General features: G+C 46.6%; 1 non-coding gene across 1 annotated transcript; it reads right to left on the reverse strand.

The window, feature by feature from the left end:
• Window positions 1–18454: 18454 nt before the first annotated feature.
• Window positions 18455–18526, reverse strand: TRNAT-UGU (transfer RNA threonine (anticodon UGU)). Its single transcript has one exon. It is a non-coding gene; the product is annotated as a tRNA-Thr (tRNA).
• Between the last annotated feature and the right edge of the window lie 776 nt (window positions 18527–19302).

Consider the following 19302-nt stretch of genomic DNA (forward strand, 5'->3'; position numbering starts at 1 on the left):
TTCTCAGCATTGCAATGCACTCTTTTGCCTTGGCAAAGCAATGCTGTGTTCAAGGTTCCCTGTGCATTTCCCATTGCCTCCTCGCCATTGCAAAATGGCTGGGTCACGCACCTGGCCTTTGTTATAGTCATAATTACAATGGGTTTTGACAGCCTCCCAAGTGCCGCTGGTAATGCAGCTGGCGTGGAAATGGTCTGGTTTTGCACACTCAGAGGTCCAGTATTGATTCCGAGGAGGCAAGACACTGATACGGAATGGGGAACGGGGGCGAGCTAACAAAGGAGATGAGTGGGGCATTATGCAAAGTGCCAAATCGCTAGGCTCCTGCACAAATTTTTCCTGGCAGCAATCAATAGATCCTCAGGCCACAGTGACATAACCCTGTGATGGCTCAACAAGACCAGCTAAAAAGGCATCAGGAAGGAGAGAGGAGGATCGAGGTGGAAATGGACAGAAAAAACAAACTGGTCCATGAGCTGGAATCAGTTTAGTCAGTAGGATAACGAGCTGAACCTTTGATTCATCAGCAGAAGCCAATTTTTATCAGGAAGGGGAAATTTTAAGCGGTGGGGTCTGAGAGTTAAAGGGTCTCTTTCTTCAGGCTAGTTGGGATGTGGCATATTACTATAAATGGGAATAGAAAACAAAACATTAAAGAGTGAATTCCATAAGAACAGCCCTGCTGGTTCAAGCCCAAGGCCCATCTAGTCCAGCATCCTGTTTCGCACAGTGGCCCACCAGATGCCGCTAGAAGCCACAGGCAGGAGTTGAGGGCATGCCCTCTCTCCTGCTGTTACTCCCCTGCAACTGGAAAACAGAGGGATCCTGCCTGTGAGGCTGGAGGTGGCCCACAGCCCTCCGACTAGTAGCCATTGATAGACCTCTCCTCCATGGAGTTATCCAAACCCTTCTTAAAGCCATCCAGGTTGTTGGCTGTCACCACATCTTGTGGCAGAGAATTCCACAAGTGGATTCCCTTCTTCCAAAGACTGGAACATCATCATCATCATCATCATCATCATCATCATCATCTCACATATTGCACAATGTTCTATGTGTAACAAAACATGCATGTCATTTCACAGAGCGCTCTTGCACAAATATATAAAATTTCACAAAAGCAGTCGTCTACTACTACTACTACTACTACTACTACTACTATGAATATTTATATATCACTCTTCAACCAAAGTTCTCAAAGCTTTTTACACAGAAAAATGAATAATACATAATTAATTAATGGTCCCCTGCCCCCCCCCCAAAGGGCTCACAATCTATTTTTAAAAAAACACATAGGGCAGATACCAGCACTGGAAGGATGCTGTGCTGGGGTTGGATAGGGCCAGTTACTCTCCTCCAACTAAATTTAAGAGAATCACCACTTTAAAAGGTATCTCTTTGCTCAATTAGCAGGGGTAAGTTAGCAGTCGCAACATGGATGCCGCTGGAAATCAGGGCTGTCCATCATACAACTGCATTTGTACAATTGCATGCATGTGTGTGAGAGTACTTTTACGCAACTGTGAGCAGACACAAAATGTTGCAGTGTATCAGCCATTATTAGTATTAATATTAGCACCATCACCGTCACCACGCACTTGCATTTACAAAGTAAAGAAGAGAGGTCCCTGCCTTGAGGGGCCAACAATTTTGTATTCTTAGCTGTTAAACTTTTCTCTGGGATTATTTTTTTTTTAAATTATTCTGTTTTGTTGCCAATGATTAGTTATTTTGATTTTTGTTATTGTAAGGTGCCTTGAGCATTTTCCCACAGGAAGGTGGGGCACAAATATTTTAATAGAAAATAAATTATCTATAATTCAACACAAGGGGAACAACAGAGGAAGGAGTGAGGATTGGAGCCAGGAATAAACCCTTGTTTATAGAAGCATTGGTGATATACAACTTGATTTGCATTTAATTGATTAATTGGTTATGTGGCTGATGGCTGATAAAAAATTCTTGCAGCAGGTGACAGCACATTCAAAATGTATTCAGTGTGCATACACGCACACAAGCATGCACGCACAATCTTCCCAACAAAGCAAAGTGACCAGCAATTATTCCTTGGCCTTGCATTGCTTTTAAAATCCTTCAGCTGAAGTGGTTTTTGCTAGAATGGGTGGAGCACCCTTGAGACCCTAGCGCAGCAAATCATCAGCCACTCGATGAAAAGGAGCGAGGAAAAACCCAAGATGTATTTTAATAGCAAGGAGATCAATTGTGACAAAGCATTTGGGTGCCATCTTGGACTGAGCTCAGGTGCAACAGCTGCAGAACACGGGAAGAGAAAGAGTTGTCATCATCCCAATTTTGCACAACAAGAGATATATAAAAAGAGAGTGTAAAGTGATGCACATTGGGTCAAAAACCACCAACTTCACATAAACGCTGATGGGATCTGAGCTGTTGGTGGCTGACCAGGAGAGAGATCTTGGGGTCATGGTGGAAAGCTCATTGAAAGTGTCATCTCATTGTGTGATGGCTGTGAAAAAGGCTAATTCCATGCTAGGAATCATTAGGAAGGGATTGAAAATAAAACTGCTAATATTAAAATGCCCTTATACAAATCTATGGTGCGGCCACATCTGGAGTACTGTGTACAGCTTTGGTCACCATATCTTAAGAAGGTTATTGTAGAACTGGAAAAAGTGTAGAAGAGGGCAACTAAAATGATCAGGGGCCTGGAGCACCTTCCTTATGAGGCAAAGCTACAGCATCTGGGACTCTACCTTGGAAAAGAGGCGACTAAGGGGAGACATGATCGAAGTGTAAGCAATTATGCATGGAGTGGAGAGGGTGGACAGAAAGAAATCTTTCTTCCTCTCTCACAACACTAGAACCAGAGGTCATCCCGTGAAACTGAAGTTTGGGAAATTTAGGACCGACAAGAGGAAGTACTTTTTCACACAGTGCATAATTAATCTATGGAATTCTTTGCCATGGGATGTGGTGATGGCCACCAGCTTGGATGGCTTTAAAAGGGGCTTAGACAGATTCATGGAGGACAGGTCTATCAACGGCTACTAGTCTGGTGGCTGTGGGCCACCTCCAGCCTCAGAGGCACGATGCCTCTCAATACCCGTTGCAGGGGAGCAACCGCAGGAGGGAGGGCATGCACATACCTCTTCGCTGTGGGCTCCCCAGAGGCATCTGTTGGGCCACTGTGTGAAAGAGGATGCTGGACTAGATGGGCCTTGGGCCTGATCCAGCAGGGCTGTTCTTATGTTCTTATATATCTTGGTATATCAGCAGCAAAATGAAATTGGGATATAATCCCACAAATAAAAATAAATCCCGTATGGGTAGTGCCTGCTTAAGCACTGGCGATACCTGAGGCACCATCATGCCGCTGTTGGCCACGTTCCTGATGCTGGCCACGCCCCCTGCTGCGGATGCCAGGGCCAAGGGACTGCGTCAGCCCAGACCAGCTCCACTCCACCTCCCACCCATGCCACCCCCACCTTCTTGTGCAACTGTACCTTCTGAGCGCATGGTTTTAGAACCCCATCCACCCTCACGCACTCAGAAGGTGCAGCAGCACAAGAAGGGAGCAAAGAGAACTGGCAGGAAGCACAGCAAGAAGCAGGTGAGTGAGGGGGGGAGTGGAGCAGGATGCCCGTACTCACCACCCTGACGTACAGGCACTGCCTGAGGCCCTTGGCTCACCTTGCCTCATTAGCAAGCCACCCCTACTTTTATAGTAAGGGAGGAGAGCTGGTCTTGCTCTAGTGGGCATGAATTGTCCCATTTGCTAAGCAGGATCCACCCTGGTTTACATTTGGATGGGTTTCTACACATGAGCACTGTATCATATTCCCCTTGTGGGGTGGGACAATGCAAGAGCATCTGAGGTCCCAGGTTCAATCCCTGGCAGCATCTCCAGGTAGGGCTGGGAGAGATTCTCGCCCGAAACCTTGGAGAGCTGCTGCCAGTCAGTGTTGACAATACTGAGCTAGATGGGCCAATGGTCTCACTCAGCATAAGGCAGCTTCCTGTGCATATGGATTCTGCATTCTGACATTGCTTTTTGTCCCACAGGGGTTCCAGCACAGAGGGGAAAGTGCATGTCAGAATCAGAATGCTGTTGTACCCAAGGTACCAGGCTGGGTTTTAGACAAAGGTTTCCACACAGACCTACAGTCAGGAAATAAAAAGGTCAGCTCTCTGCCTGTAGCCCATGCTCTGTTTGTGGTCTTGCCTGGGGTCACTAAAAAATAAAAGATGATCCAGAAAGCCGAAAGAACAGTAGCGGCCGCGGCTCTTTGTCTCAAGTCCCCGAGGGGGATAAAACTGATGTTTGGAATTCAGTCTGGTGCGTGACTTCTCTGTGCAATGTCTATGGCTTGCCCAGGGTGCCAGGGGGACCAGAGAAGAAAGGCAGAGAAAACCAAGAACAACAACTGTCTCGAAATATATTGGGTGCTCTTTCTTACTGCCGTGGCCAGAGGGGGAAAGAAGAAAGCATGTTGTGGGGGCGTCGTGAGGGTTTTTTTTTAGTTCTCAACCTTTGACTGGGGGGCGGGGGGAATGAGCCCACAGTGATCAGAAACATCATTATCAGAAATGGCATTGAATCCAACTAATAGTTGTTGCTGTTGTGGCTTTATTGTTGGAAGAAAACAGACTGGGAACAGCCCTCTAGTCTTCTCCGCATCCAGTTCACAGGCATGCATCAGAAAGCGGGAAACGATACACACTGTAACAGACATCTGGTCTACACATGATGCAAACAGAAGCGGTAGAATTTGGGACCCTAATACTTCAGAGCCCACAGTGGGGACATCATACTGTTGAATGTTTCCCTCCCACATTAAAAACAACAAAAACCCCTCTGCATGTAGCAAATTAGCACATTGGAAACCCTATTCAAGCATTATGTTGTACCTGTGTTCTGATGTTGGTACACATTTACATGTTTTTGTGTGAATAAATGTACCTGCATTCATTTTAAAAGGGAACCTGGGTATAGCCCCCCCAATATGCAGGATACAGGTAGGACGCATACTGCTGTAGCTGCTTTCAGCACGTGAAAACTGTATTTGTGTACGGATCTGTACCTCTGTACACTGTTCCAGCCCTACCCATACGATATGTTCAACACTCATACTATCTGTGTTTAGTGGCTGATAGGGAAGCGTGATGGGAACGGTAGTCCAGCTTCTGCATGAGGGCCAAAGTTGTGTCACCCTGGATGAAAATAAGTGGGGACTGGTTGTGACATCTGAACTGACCAATCTCTGCTTATCCTAACCTATTTGCTTAGATATAAGCCAAGATCTATACCCAAGGACCTGAGCTGCAGATCTTAGGATATCTGAAGCAAGTAGGTTGGAATAAGCCAAGATTGGTCAGTTCAGATGACACAACCAATCTCCACATATCTCCACCTAAATAGGAGGATGAGGCTTACATGGGAGTAGGGGTGGGAGCTCATCTCCTGAAGCCCAGGGACATCATGCGGAGCCCATCTTTATCTGAGGTTCCATGTGGTGTCTGAACCAGCCCTAGTATCAGAGAGAAACCAAAGGCCTACTCACACGTCATGTTCAACACTTGTACAGTGAGTGTACACAGGTACAGTCATTTACATGTTATGCTGAATGCAGGTACAGAAGTACACTTCCTATCTGTGCCATGGATTTGAAGGACCTGTATCTAGGTTCACTTTTAAAAGGACACAGGTCCAGTCATTCGCACAAACACATGTATAAGTATACAGATAGACACCTATATAAAACATAATATACAGCATAAAGCCTTTTTTTAAACGTCTTTAAAGAAGCACCTATTCACCCAGGCTTTTAATTAAATATTGTTTTAGCAGTTTTATCATCGTTTTAAAATGTTGTTTTAAAAATTTAAATTGTTGTAATGTTTATCTTTTATTATGTCATTTATTTTGTTTTAACTACTGTTTTTTTAAAAAAATTGTTATTTATTTTAACTGTTTTAACTTTTTGTTTGGTTGTTGTAAACCACCCAGAGGTGTGAGTTTTGGGCGGTATAGAAGTGTGTTAGAGAGAGAAAGAAAGAAAGAAAGAAAGAAAGAAAGAAAGAAAGAAAGAAAGAAAGAAAGTAAGTCTGAATCAGGCTCAAGTAAAACAACTTTGTAAGAAAGGTCTGTATTATTGTTCTCATACAGAAGATGGTGGGGCAGAGCTTAGGAAATATTAGGAAATAAAGTGACGGGTTTGTCTGTGTGTGTCAAATTCAAACTGGCTATTTGGCCAGAGGGTCAAACATGGGTGAGGGGGGGCAGCCAGATATCAGGGCCCCCCCATTCATATCTGTAGTAGCGATCATGGCCTCCCCATGCTACCATTTTGCACTGGCCTTTTGCTCTTTCACCCACAGCTTTGGCAAAAACAAAAAAGTACCTCCTAAAAATCTTAAGTCTGCCTGCCCCTGCTTTAATGCACATGGATCTGTTGTTTATGGAACCTGAATTACGTTATTCCATCTCCACTCAGAGGCCGCATTCGCACATAATGGGAAACTGCAGATAGACGAACTCCAGGTTAGTTTTTGTAACCATGAATTGTATCGCAGACATTCACCCAACCATAGCCCAGCAACCGCCAGCCCTCGGCAGGGGGAAAGCGCTTGTTTGTATGTATGTACGTATGTATTCATTTTTTCATTTTTTCATTTATTTATTGAATTTATATACTGCCTAATATCAAAATCTCTAGGCGGTGGTTTAAAAGGCATTTAAGCCCTTATTCCGACTGCAATTGCACCACCGCCCTTGTAAGAGCCCCGAACCAAAACAGACTCACACAAGCACAATTTTTGACAACAGTGGGATGTAGAGAGGAACTATTTTTCTGTTAGTACGGGAAGGAATCGTGAGGACTTTCTAGGAGGGAATATGCATATGAGGGAGGGCAAAGGATCCTGGGGTCTTGTCCACTGTGACTAAGGATGCTCTTGCGATGGCAGACCCCAGCAAAGCAGTCCAGGAACACCCAAGAACACTCCTGTCCCCGTATCAGATTGCCGCCTGGGGATTAGTTCTCTCAGAGGCTGAGTCCACTGGAAAGAACCAGAGACTCCTGGACCTTTGATCCTCCATTGGACTGTGCTCTCATAAGTTAGGCCATCAAAATCAAGGGAGCCCCGTTTGTTTGGGGCCCCCATTCTCTCTGGTAAGTAATAGAACTTCTACACAGTGACCCCCTCCTCTCCAGTCAACCTTTCATACTCCCAAGGGATGGCGACTGCTTCATGTGTCTGGGCAGTACCTCATGGGCAGACTAGGGAAACACAGGGACTGGGGATAGATCTTTACTCTCATTCAGATGTCCCGGGTTTGGACCGGCATTGTAGAGTATGCAGATCAGTCACCACAGGAATCGCAGGAAAGGGGAGCCCCAATTATCAGTGATCCCAGGAGAGCAGGGTTGCCAAAAACGAAAATGGATGTGTTCCAATGGACTACCCAAGTGGCAGAGGGCCTGCTCGGACTGCTTCTTCATGGCAGTCACCAAGACAGGGAAAGGTGTTGCTGTGGTACCCAACCCTGTGTCTTGCATGTGTCGAGCAACCAGGTTGGGTGGCATCTGCCATCCAGTCTGCATGCAAGTTTCCATGGCCTTTCACTCTCATGAGAGAGCAGTCCTTAAGAGAAGAGGCATCGTCACACATTATTAGTGATTCTGCCCAATCCCTTTTTATCCCGGACGGTTCTTCTCGTGAGTAATGCCATAGAGTGCATTCTTGCACCCAAAGGGGAGGGGCTGGACACCCCCCCCTTTCCCCAACTTTATTGTACACAAAATAGAGCAGAGACATTCAAGAATTCCTAGGAGGGGCTGCCTTTTAAAACAAACACCAGGCATTGCTGACCTGACATGTGTTATCTTTGCAACGATCTAAACCGGTTGCCTGGTTTATGGTGCAACCACAACTGCTTATGAACAGTTTTATAGATTTGTTTTTGGTGACCAACACACATAGTATCTATCCTTCCATCCCTCCTCCTTTTTCTTCTGGTTTCCAGAGGGGGGAATGAGAGACAGTGGGAAATGGGCATTCCTCAATGTGACTTTTCCCTCCAACAGGCTTAGAAACTGTGGATGGGGCAAGGCAGAGTCCCTGTTGCCAGGCAATGGCCTGAAGAGCACGGATACAGGAGGCGGGGCAAGTGCTCAGAGAGGCGGCCCTCAGGAAGCAGGGCAGGCATAGAGTGGGCGTATTCATGGGCGGGTCTCTTTGGGATGCCTTTTCTAATATTTCGGTTCCAGAAACAGCATGAAACACAGTTATGGTGGTGTCTTCGTTCAGATGTAACGCTGCCACTTTCAAACCTTAGGCTGAAGGAGCGAAACTCACTACAAACCGAAAGTTCAAATTGGAGTTTGGCGAGGGAAATCGCCGGTCGCTTTTGCCATGAAACCGTGGTTTCACACATTCGGACGTACAGGAATTCCAACCTTGGCCCCATTCAACTCATTTGGTGTTATGTGAGAATGAGGCCAGATACTGGGCACTAAAGAGGGTTCCCTAATAGGGCTCTTAATACAGGCCTGCAGAAGGATTTACCTGATTAGAGTCAGTGTAGTGTAGTGGTTGCAGGATTGGACTAGGACCAGGGAGACCCAGGTTCAAATCCCCCATTCAGCCATCAAATGAGCCACTGGGTGACTCTGGGACAACAATTTATTTCCCACTCTACCTACCTCACAGGGTTACTTCTGGGTTCCTTGGAGAAAAAGCAGGATATAAATGTAAAAATAAAATCTATTTAGCTAATTATTTACTTGGTTATTGTGTTTATGTACCACCTGTAATCTATGGGCTGAGAGCACGTGGGGTGTCTGAATAGTGCTTAAGGGGGCCAGTACACCACTAGTAAAAGCAAGACAACTGGTTATTCTGTTTTGTAATAAAAAGGAGTGCTGTAACAACCCCAAGCTCTAGCGGTAGGGCAGGATGTAAATCAAAATGCATACATATATGTTTTAGAAGTGATGAGGAACAACTGCTTCTTGGGCTTAGCACAGGGCTGCTGCTACACCACAGAACATGTCATCCACTCCCGACGGTTTCTGTGGGCAAACTGACTGGCTGAATAAGAAAGCCCCAAGCCTGCTAGGAATTTCCTCTGGACTGAAACCTTTTTTAAATCCACCTTTTACAGTACAAAGCACCTACTCTAATACAGTCTGGTCACAGACATCCAGGCCATCATTTCAGCTCCTGCAGCGAAAGTCCAATTTTTGGTTCTCGTTGACCTGAGTCACATTTGAACCAGTGGCCTCCTACTGCGAAGGTAAGAATGCCTCTGAGTTCTTTGGTAGCAGCTTTTTTATTTTAACCACTTTCTCGTTGCACATCTAAGGCTTTCCTTTCCTTGTCATTTTACAACCCAGAGTTGACATGTGGTTGAACTGATATCCTTTCCCCGTTTCCTTTCTTGTGACTAAATGTCCAGTAGCATTGCATAAAAGAACCCAACGGAAAAGGTCAAGCAGAGTTTCGCGCCTGAGGTCTAGGATTACATCAAAGTCTTCAACGTTCATCTGTCCATAACATCAACCAAATGCTTCCTGGTTTCAGCCTTAGTCAAAGAAAGAGCAACTGTTAGTTATTTCTGCCCTGTATTCTTACCTCTGGTTTCAACCTCAACTTTTGTATGTTATCTTTCTCTGCCCACATGTATTCCCAACTGCTTAGCAATCTCCTGGTGCCTTCAGATTCCTACTGAGCAGGGGATTCATAAACTAATTCGCAGCAGCCTGGGAAACCTCTCCTGTTCTTTCCTAAATAAAAAAATTACTGTATGACCACAGAGTTTATGAATGCCTTGGGAACTGGGGTTGCCAGATGTCTCTTATTACAAAAGGGCAACTCTTGCTTGACAGAAATGTCACCTATGGCAAGGGTTCTGAAATTCCGCAACTGGGAAACCTTACATTTGCTGTCGGAATTAATTTGGCAACTTTGCATTAATGGCCATCATTTGCAATTGGTGCACATCTAGAATGCATGTGGGGGCTTCCCCCCCACACAATATATTTTGAGTAGAGATCACCTGAGAGTAACTCGGAAATTACTTGAGTTCTGTCCGCACCACCCCCACCCCCTGCCAAACCCCTCCCCCAAAAAACCAAGAAAAAAATTGGATCATCTGCCAAGTCAATCTGAGGCTGGGGGAATATTACCTCCCCTTCCTCACCTGCTTCCCTGTAGGCAAAGCACCCTCCCAGGCAGCTCCTCCCAGCTCCACACACACACACACACACCACACACACACACAAAGCAGGCTGACATACAAAGCAAGGATGCACCAGTGCTGTGAAAGAGCAGCCTTTCCCAACTAGCTGCAGCAGTGCAGTGGGGAAGTATCAGTTTTTGATGCCCTCCCCTTTTCCCAGGAAGCCCTCTGTGCCAACTAAAATTAGATCCCTGAGGGTCATACAGCCCTTGGGGGTCATATTTTGGATGGCAAAAAGATCTTCTGGGGAAAGGAAAGGGCATCAAAAATTGCTGCTTCCCTGCTGCACTGAAGTAATTAGGAAGTACTCTTAAGCTGTTTTCTCACTGCACCAGTGCTTTCTTACTCTGTATGTCAGCTACACTCTCTCCTGGAGTGGGAGCACCACATGGGGGAAGGGGAAGAGTGTCCCCACCCATTTTCCTCCTTCATCAATTTAAATCCAAGCTGGAGAAGATGGATTTGAAAACCTCCCCCCCCCCCGCCCCGGGATAGGTTGTTGTTTGTTTGTTTGTTTGTTTGTTTGTTTGTTTGTTTACAAGCCCCCAATGTTCTTTTCCAAGTCCAAGCTCAGAAATGTTCGCCGGCGTCTCTAATTTTGTGGAATTCTGTATTCAGTGAGGCCCATCAGATGAAAATTGCAAACTTTTAAACAACAGACAGCCTGTTTGAATGTGCAGAAGCTGCCTTTGGCGTTGGCTGGCTACATGAAAGCTCGCTCCTACACAAAGATATGCAAACACACCCTCATGACGATGCTTATGAGGACCCTCTCTGAAGTGGTTGGATGTGACTTCTGGAGACCAGCAGAACTGGATGGGAAATTATCTGTCAGGTGCTGCTAGTTAGTATTATTGTATTACTAGCTTAACCCGCACAGAGCATCTGCACGCTAGTACTTGATTGCTCCCCTCACCCCCTGCCACAGCCCCCCTCACCTCAGAGATTTCTCCATTCTCACCTGGGCCGCACTCCTGCTGCTCCTCCTCCATCCTTTTACTCCATCCCCCTCACCCCCTTGGTCACGGCTGCAGTGTTGCTGGCACCTATTGGCCAAGCTGCTGCAGCCCCTTATCCCCAGAGAACTTCTCACCCGAGCCCCGCTTCTGCTCGTCCCCACAGGAGCAGGATCAGTAGCAATTGACTGGGCCCTTCCTTGCTGCTGCCACCGCCAAGACCACTTGTTCCCGTCAGGCCGCTGACAGGCTTGGGCCCATCCCTCGCCCTTCCTTCTTTCTCTCTTCCCCTCCCTCTTTTTCTCCTTTTCTCTCTCCTCCACTCACTCTTCCCCTCTTTCTTTCCCCCCTCCCCCTTCCTGTTTCCTCATCTGATTCACACAACGGCAGCCTCCCTCGCCTGAAGGAGCTCTTTCCTCCCTCATGACCCCTCTCTTCACAGACCCCTGCCCACTATCCTTTTATCTAGAGAGATTCCTCTCCTCTACAATCAAGAACATCTTCCGACCAGTAACAGTTGCATTCCAACTGACCTTAACCATCACAGGCTCCTCCTCCCTATCTGTGTATGGAATCCCCACTGCCCAGTCACCATGGTGCTTCTGCTCTCACAGACTCCTCCTCCCTATCTGCATATGGAATCCCCACTGACCAATCAGGTGCTTCTGCTTGCGAACTCCCATGAGAGCTGCCATGCACGGGATTAGCCATGGGTACGCCTTAGATAATTATATATAGAGATGATTTATATAGCACCACTGAAGTGCAGCATGATACTACAGATTAACCACAAGAAGGACAAGACCCTGCCCCAAGGAGCTTAACAACTAATGTATGGTGTAGTGCGGACCATATACAGGAAGGGGAGAAAGGTGGGTGTTAGTTGCCTCATTTAACTAGTTGTGCCTGACTGGAACTGAAATGGGGCCATGGAATGAGGTATCCTTATTAGGATCGCTGTGGCAGAGCTTAGTTCTTAGACAGACTTGTATGGAAGAAAGTGATCAGTACTTTTGTCCCAAGCCATAATGGGCTGTGACCCATCGAGCTGAAAATATAGTGTATGGTGGCTTATCAGGGGTCAGATAGCCCTGCTTTTGCTGTCTGCCTGAGATTGAAAATATATAGGTTCTGAAATAACTTAGTAAACCATAACCAGCGCAGGTCATATTACACCATATCTGTGTTTCTGGGCGGCTCACACACCCACTCCTACACAGCATACATTGGACTGGTTAACTATCTCATCAACTGGAAAAGATGTGGGATAATTCTCCTCAAGGACCCGGAGCTGGTCAGACGATTTCCCAACATTACACCTTGGGAGAACCGAATCGCCTCACCCTGGTTTCTGAGAGCAATTTGCTTAGAATCCCAACCTTTGCGTCTCCCCTGGTTTGCCAGTTTCCCCTCTGACTGCAAGGCTTAGAACCTTTGAAATGTAAGATCTCCCAGCTGCCCTGCCTTCCGCTCCCGGTGTCTGGATCACCGCAGGGGAGGGAGGCCCCCTTTGCCATTGCTGGTGGGAACAATGGGCCTGATCTCAGCTTACCCACGGCAAGGCACATAAGCAGAGCTGTACAGGCACGGCATCTCACCCCTCATAGCTTGAGGGCCCATGGGAAAGTGCTCACGTAGCAGGCATCTTACCAAAGGAGCTATTGTAGGTGACTGCTGCAAACAACCTCCGGCACAGCACGGCCGGCTCCAAAGAGCGCTAAATAAAACCAGAAGAAATGTTGCCTTATTCGACATTTTCGTTCCTGTCTTTGGCCTCCCGTTCTTTGGCACTCTACGCTTTCCGTATACAAGTTCAACTCTGTTATTTAACCCTGACAGCCGCCTCCTGGGAGCAATTAAACTCCTTAAGATCTTACCTACATTCCACCAGACGTCTTCTCATTAAACAGTTACTCAGATGTTCCTGAGGCCTAAAACATTAAGATTTAGAGGAAACAATTGACTGGTGTGTTTTCCCCCACCTCCTTCCGAAATCAGTTTGTTTGACATGGATAGAGCAAGCACTGGGGCAGCAGGATAAAATGGGTTGTACAGCAGTTAGACCAGAATTTAAGACCAGAAATCAGGAGCAGTTGTAAGGATAACTAAGATGCGGGTAAGCAATGGGGCTGGCTGCCCCATTTTGCCCTGTTTTTGAACTCCCAAGGGACTTCTGAATGGACATCATCGGAGAAAAAGTCAGGGATCCAAAGCACTGTGCAGGATTTTCTGGGAATAAACTGACATTCTCAGACCTCCTTCCTCCCACACTCCCCCCCCACACACACACACACATACCACAAGGATCCATTTCCCCCCATCCCACACCAAAGTCTGCATGGGTTGGACAGGAGCTCCAGAAGCCATACCCATGAGCTCAAGAAGCTCCCAAGCCAATCTCTGCAGGATTTAAAGGGGGTGGATAGTGAGGAAAGGAAGCTCCTGGCTGTTATTTTATTTTATTTTATTTATTTTTTATTTTTTTTTAATTTTTATTTTTTATGGTTCATTTTTCACACTGCCTTTCATAAGACATTTATGAAATGATTTACATAAAATACAATAAAACTCCATAAAAATCACATTTAAAACCTTAGAATGAGTTAAATAGTATAAACCATACCACCACCACCCAAAAAAACCTCATATAAAAGATAAACAGAAGCAGGAAAGCTGAGAAACCTGGCAGCCCCTAACAGGTAAAAGCGTGAACGGATGGAAAGGTATTTAGTTGTGTGTTTTTTAAGCCGTCACATATGTCAAAGAGTGTGCATTAACTGAGAAAGCATCCTAGAGCCTGGGGGTTACAACAGAGAAGGCCCTGTCCTGTGTGCCTGACAATTTATCCTCTCTCAACACCGGCACCCAGAGCAAAGGCCCCTTTGACAACTTTGTTGGGTGGGCAGAAACCCTTGGGAGCAGGTAGTCCTGCAGGTATCCAGGACCCCAACAGTTAAGGTTTTTAAAGGGAATAACCAGCATCTTGAATTGGAGCCAGCGTAGCTCTTTCCAAATAGGTGTGATATGCTCCAAGCGAGCAGTTCCAGAGGGAACCCTGGTGCTAGCCGCCTCCTCCTTGCTCCCCTCTAGAGTCTACAAAGGTCAGATAAGGCCCAAGCTCAGCTAAGCAGAAATGGAGGCTGTTTTGGCTCAGCCCCAGTAAGTAGCTTAGGAACCAGACCGCAAACCATCCACCCAAGAGGAACGCAGGAGTGCGGGCTCCATGGCTGTCAGCAGCCCACCCTCACTTCTCGTGCAGGTGGGGGTATCTCCACGGGAGCAACGCATTGCATTGATTCCTAATGGGAGCCGGGCACAGTATCGCTCCCACGTATCGCTCCCACGCAGTGTATCGCTCCCACGCAGCCTCCCCCGCCTTCACGCAAAGTGTGGCTGGGCAGCGGAGAGGCACAGAGCCAGCAAGTCCGCATCCCACGCTATCTAAGCCAATATCTTCTTTATGAAAACAGCACAGACAGAATTCTAACCGTTGAAACTTGAAACCAGCCGGGAGAAGGAGGACAAGGCAGGCGGTTGGTGGAAGCATGAGCAAACATTGAACATGGCCAAATTAGCATCTTCTATATAAATTGCAAAATCGCAATGACCTTTGCGAGAGGTCCGCCAGCCCTCTGTGTTAGGGAGAAAGAACATTGCTAAGTAGGCTCTCTGCTTTACCCTCAAGCACCTTCCTTAATTGTCTTTGAGTAAGAGCAAACCTTCCTGCCTCTTAATATCAAGTTTCATTAACTTAATCGTGATGTGATATCATGAAATAATATTTACTGCTCTCCAATAATTTATGTAAATAACTTCCCCTTTCGCCCCAGCTCTTCAGGATGACAGGTGATTCAATGTGGCTATTCTTTTGTGTTCTTTCTTTCCTTTTTTTTTTAATGCGCACAATTTGGAAACCAACTTACGAGAACTGATCCTGTCCTGTTGGCTAAGTGGAATCGAAAAGCCACGTTAATCATACAATGACAGCGAAGGTGAAATGACAACCGAAGGGGAAAATAGTCATGCACTAATTCTCCTAACATTATTGCTTTACAAATCCTTTCGTGGGTGGGGCCAAAAGCTGCCACATATTGTGACACCGTGAAGCAAGGTGGCTATAGCTCAGCACTGAGGCACCTGCTTTGCAAGCAGGAGGTCCCGGGTTCAACCTGCCATCTCTAGTTAAAAAGGTGCCAGATAGGACTGCTGGGAAAGGCCCCTTAGCCTTGGACAGCCATTCCCAGTCAGCGCAGAGAATATAGAACAAGATGGATGAATGGTCTGATTCAATAAAAGGTATGTCCATATATATGTAGGAGTTGGACTTCCTAAGTGTGACTCATCTGGCAGCCACACGGAATAGGTCCTTCTTTGTGGTGGCTCCCTCTTTGTGGAACTCTCTTCCTTGGGAGATTCAGGTTGCTCTTTGATGACTTCCGGCTTTCACTGAAAATATATCTTTTCTACAGCTACTACTTATAGACCACTTATCAACAGAAGTTTCCAAAGCAGTTTACATAGAAAAATAAATAATAAATGAATAAGATGTTCCCCTGTCCCCAATGGACTCAGAATCTTAAAAGAATTGTAAGGTAGACCCCAGCAACAGCCACTGGAGCGATGCTGTGTTGGGGTTGGATAGGAGAGAAGAGAATCTAAACAGAAGAGAATCACCACTCTAAAAGGTGCCTCTTTGCTCAGTTAGCAGGGGTAATGCTAGGTGTATTCCTGCTACTGTTGTCTGAGAAACTATTGTGAAGTGGTTTTTAATGCTCTCTGGTGGGCTGGTTACTTAGCAATGCAATTCTTTTGCTGTTTTACTCTGCATTTTACTTTTTTCCGCATTTATACTTCTTCTCTGGGATGACATAAACTGCCTTGGAATATTTTTAGGAAAGTCGTGATGCAAATATTTTAGATAGATAGGTAGATAGATAGATAGATAGATAGATAGATAGATAGATAGATAGATAGATAGATAGATAGATAGATAGATAGATAGATGTGGCGTTGGCCTCCTCTTCCTCAGATTAGTACCACTGGGGCCCCGTTCAGACATTGGCTGCATTCACCTGTGATGTGGAACTGCAGGCCCAATGGAGGGCATCCTCTCTGCAGTCAGACTGGAGGGGGAGCTGAGCTGGCTGTGTGGGCTTCCTTCTTGACTCAAGGAATAATAATGCCTAATGATCAACTGAGGCACCACCGTCTCCTGGTGACAGAAACAGCAGTGGTCTCTTCACTTGTCTCTTCAGACAAATGCTATTCTAAGCATGAAGAGCAGCTCGGGAGAGTGAGTGGTGAGCTGGGGACAGGATGTCTGACCCACTTCCAGCCCTCCCAGCATGTTCTACACCATTCTCTTTGAACACCTGTACAGGGCTTCTGCCTACAGCGTCATCCACCAGCCAGAGCCCTCCCTGCATCTGGCCACTGCACGGGTTCCTTAAACCGTGCAGAGCTATTGCTGCCATCTTCCAGATAGATCTACCATTTTCAAATAGTAGTGACACAGTGGTAACATGGTAAGATCTAACATCTACATTGGGAAAGGGGACCTAAAGCAATGGCCAAATTTGCCTGTAATGCGGAACCACGGGTCCAATGAACCTGCGGTTCCACGACCTCCACTCTCCCGTCCGTATTTGGACATGCAGGAGAGCGTCCTCTCTGCAGTCAGTAAGACTGCAAAGGGGTGGGGGATCTGGCTTTATGGGCTTCCTTCTTGCTGGAAGGACAGCCTGCACAGCCAATCAGGCAGGGAGAAAGGGCAGAGCTTCCTGCCGAATACAGTCCTCCCTGCCGAATACAGTCCTCCCTGCCGAATACAGTCCTCCCTGCCGAATACAGTCACCAGTGCTGCATTTGGATGCAAAGGAGGCTCCCTGAAACTTGATTTGGAGCAGCGGATCTCACTACAAACTGTGGGTTCAAATTGGAGTCTCATCAGCATGAGTTTGGGTCATGCTACAGACAGGATGAGAGTTGGCTGCGTTTGGATGTAACGGTAAGGAAACCACAGGTCCTTCCAACTCCGGTCCCTGATTACGTGCAAATGCAACCTACGTCAGGAATGATCTGACTGGAAATCTGGGAACCTGCATATTACTGCCCCATGTGGCTGTCAGCTGAACTACAGGAGCCTTGCCAGACATGGAGTTCTCAAGCGCTGGACTGACCCCAACCAACCAAGCTGGTCCTTCCAAGAAAGGAAGGAAAGGAAGCCTTCCTGCCTGAGCTCAGGCTTTGCTTCAAGAGGAGTTTCAATGCCTCTTTTGTCTCCCTCAGCCTGATCCCTGGTTTGCCTTTGACTTTTCCCCTGTCTTCTGCTGAGCTTTGATCCTTGGCTTCAGCTCTGACTCTGATCCCTGAACAGCAGCATGATGTCTGATCCTGTGGAGTGGGGAGCCAACCCCAGCCTCAATCCCTGGTGTGAGGCTGGAGCCTAGGCTGCCAACTGGGAGACCCTGGAACTGAAGAAAGTAGAGAGCCCAAGATGGGCCCTCACTGAGCGTCTGCCCCTGAGTGAATTTGCCCCTTCCATACAAGAGTGCCTCACCCTCTTTGAACCTTCTCAACAGCACTGACAACAGGCCAGGATGGACTTGATGGAATAGAGAAATGGAAGACTCCAGGATGACTCTTTGAAAGCTCTCTGATCTCCAGGCAGGAAAGTGGAACCTGGGAGAGGTTAGGAAGAAAGGAATATAGGAAGCTGCCTTCTACTGCTTCAGACCATTGGTCCATCTAGCTCAATATTGTCTACACAGACTGGCAGCAGCTTTTCCAAGGTTGCAGGCAGGAGTCTCTCTCAACCCTATCTTGTTATCCTTACAACTGCTCCTGATTTCTGGTCTTACATTATTACACAGGTATCAATGCCTGCTCAATTTGTCTATGAACTGCTGTCCAACCCATTTTATCCTGCTGCCCCAGTGCTAGCTCTATCCATGTCAAACAGGACAATCCTGGTCTATCTGCTCAGCCTTGACTCAACTTTAGCCCCACTCGTGGCTTTTTCCCAGATCCTGGTTTGTTTGCTGGGCTTTGACCCTTGGCTTCCATATTGACCAATGGCGTTTTTCCTGGCCCCAGTTCCTGGTCTGTACCCTCATTCCTGGTTCTCTGCTGGGCCCTCCTAGTCCTGACTGCAGGCTCCAATTTACCATAGCAACTTAGGAAGCTGCCTTATAACAAGTCAGACCATTGGTTCATCTAGCTCAGTATTCCCTACATTGACTGGTAGCAGCCTCTTCAAGGTTTCAGCCCTACCTGGAGATGCTGCCAGGGAATGAACCTGGGACCTTCTGCATACAAAGCAGATGCTCTACCACTGAGACACAGCCCCATACCATCAAGTAATTGCCCACAGCCCAGCACTAACGAACAGCAAGAATGACCCAAAAGACAAAGGGACAGAAGAGGCAATCCTTTAGCAGCAACTAGGGTGATCTGAGACCTAGTTCTCACTGAAGGCCTATGTCTGGGCCATACCAAGTCGGAGCTCCTATGACTGAATGTTCCTCCATTCAAAACCATCTGCAGGGCATGTGAAAACTCTGTGCCATGGGTAAAGCTAGGCCCGAATCTTTCCTTTTGACATGCTAGTTCTCTATGGTGAGAGAACTCTTTGTATGGAGACATATTCCTCAGTCACATGAGTTCCCACTTGTCTTTGAAGTGGTGCAGACTGGACATGAGTTTTTAATGAGAGCCAGCATGGTGTGATGGTTAGAGTGCTGAACTGGGACCAGGGAGACCCAAGCTCAAATCCCCATTCAGCCATGAGACTCCCTAGATGACTGATCACTTATCTCTCAACCTAACCCACCTCACAGGGTTGTTTTGAGGATAAACATAACCATGTATGTCACCCTGGGCTCCTTGGAGGAAGAGTGGGATATAAACAATAAGATAATAATCAATAAAATAATAATCTCATAAAATAAAATAAACAATAAAATAATAATCTTATTAGGACTGAATTTCTAAATTGGTTTTATGAGCCATATGAAAGACCTAACTTGGGCCAAAAACCCGCAACATGAAGGCCAGACCTACCAGTTTTCATCCACTTGTTAATTATTCTTCTCCCTGTACAGAGTTCTCAATCCTGATATCATA

The sequence above is a fragment of the Hemicordylus capensis genome, chromosome 1 (genome assembly GCF_027244095.1).
Source record: "Hemicordylus capensis ecotype Gifberg chromosome 1, rHemCap1.1.pri, whole genome shotgun sequence".
In the NCBI taxonomy this organism is placed as follows: Eukaryota; Metazoa; Chordata; class Lepidosauria; order Squamata; family Cordylidae; genus Hemicordylus; species Hemicordylus capensis.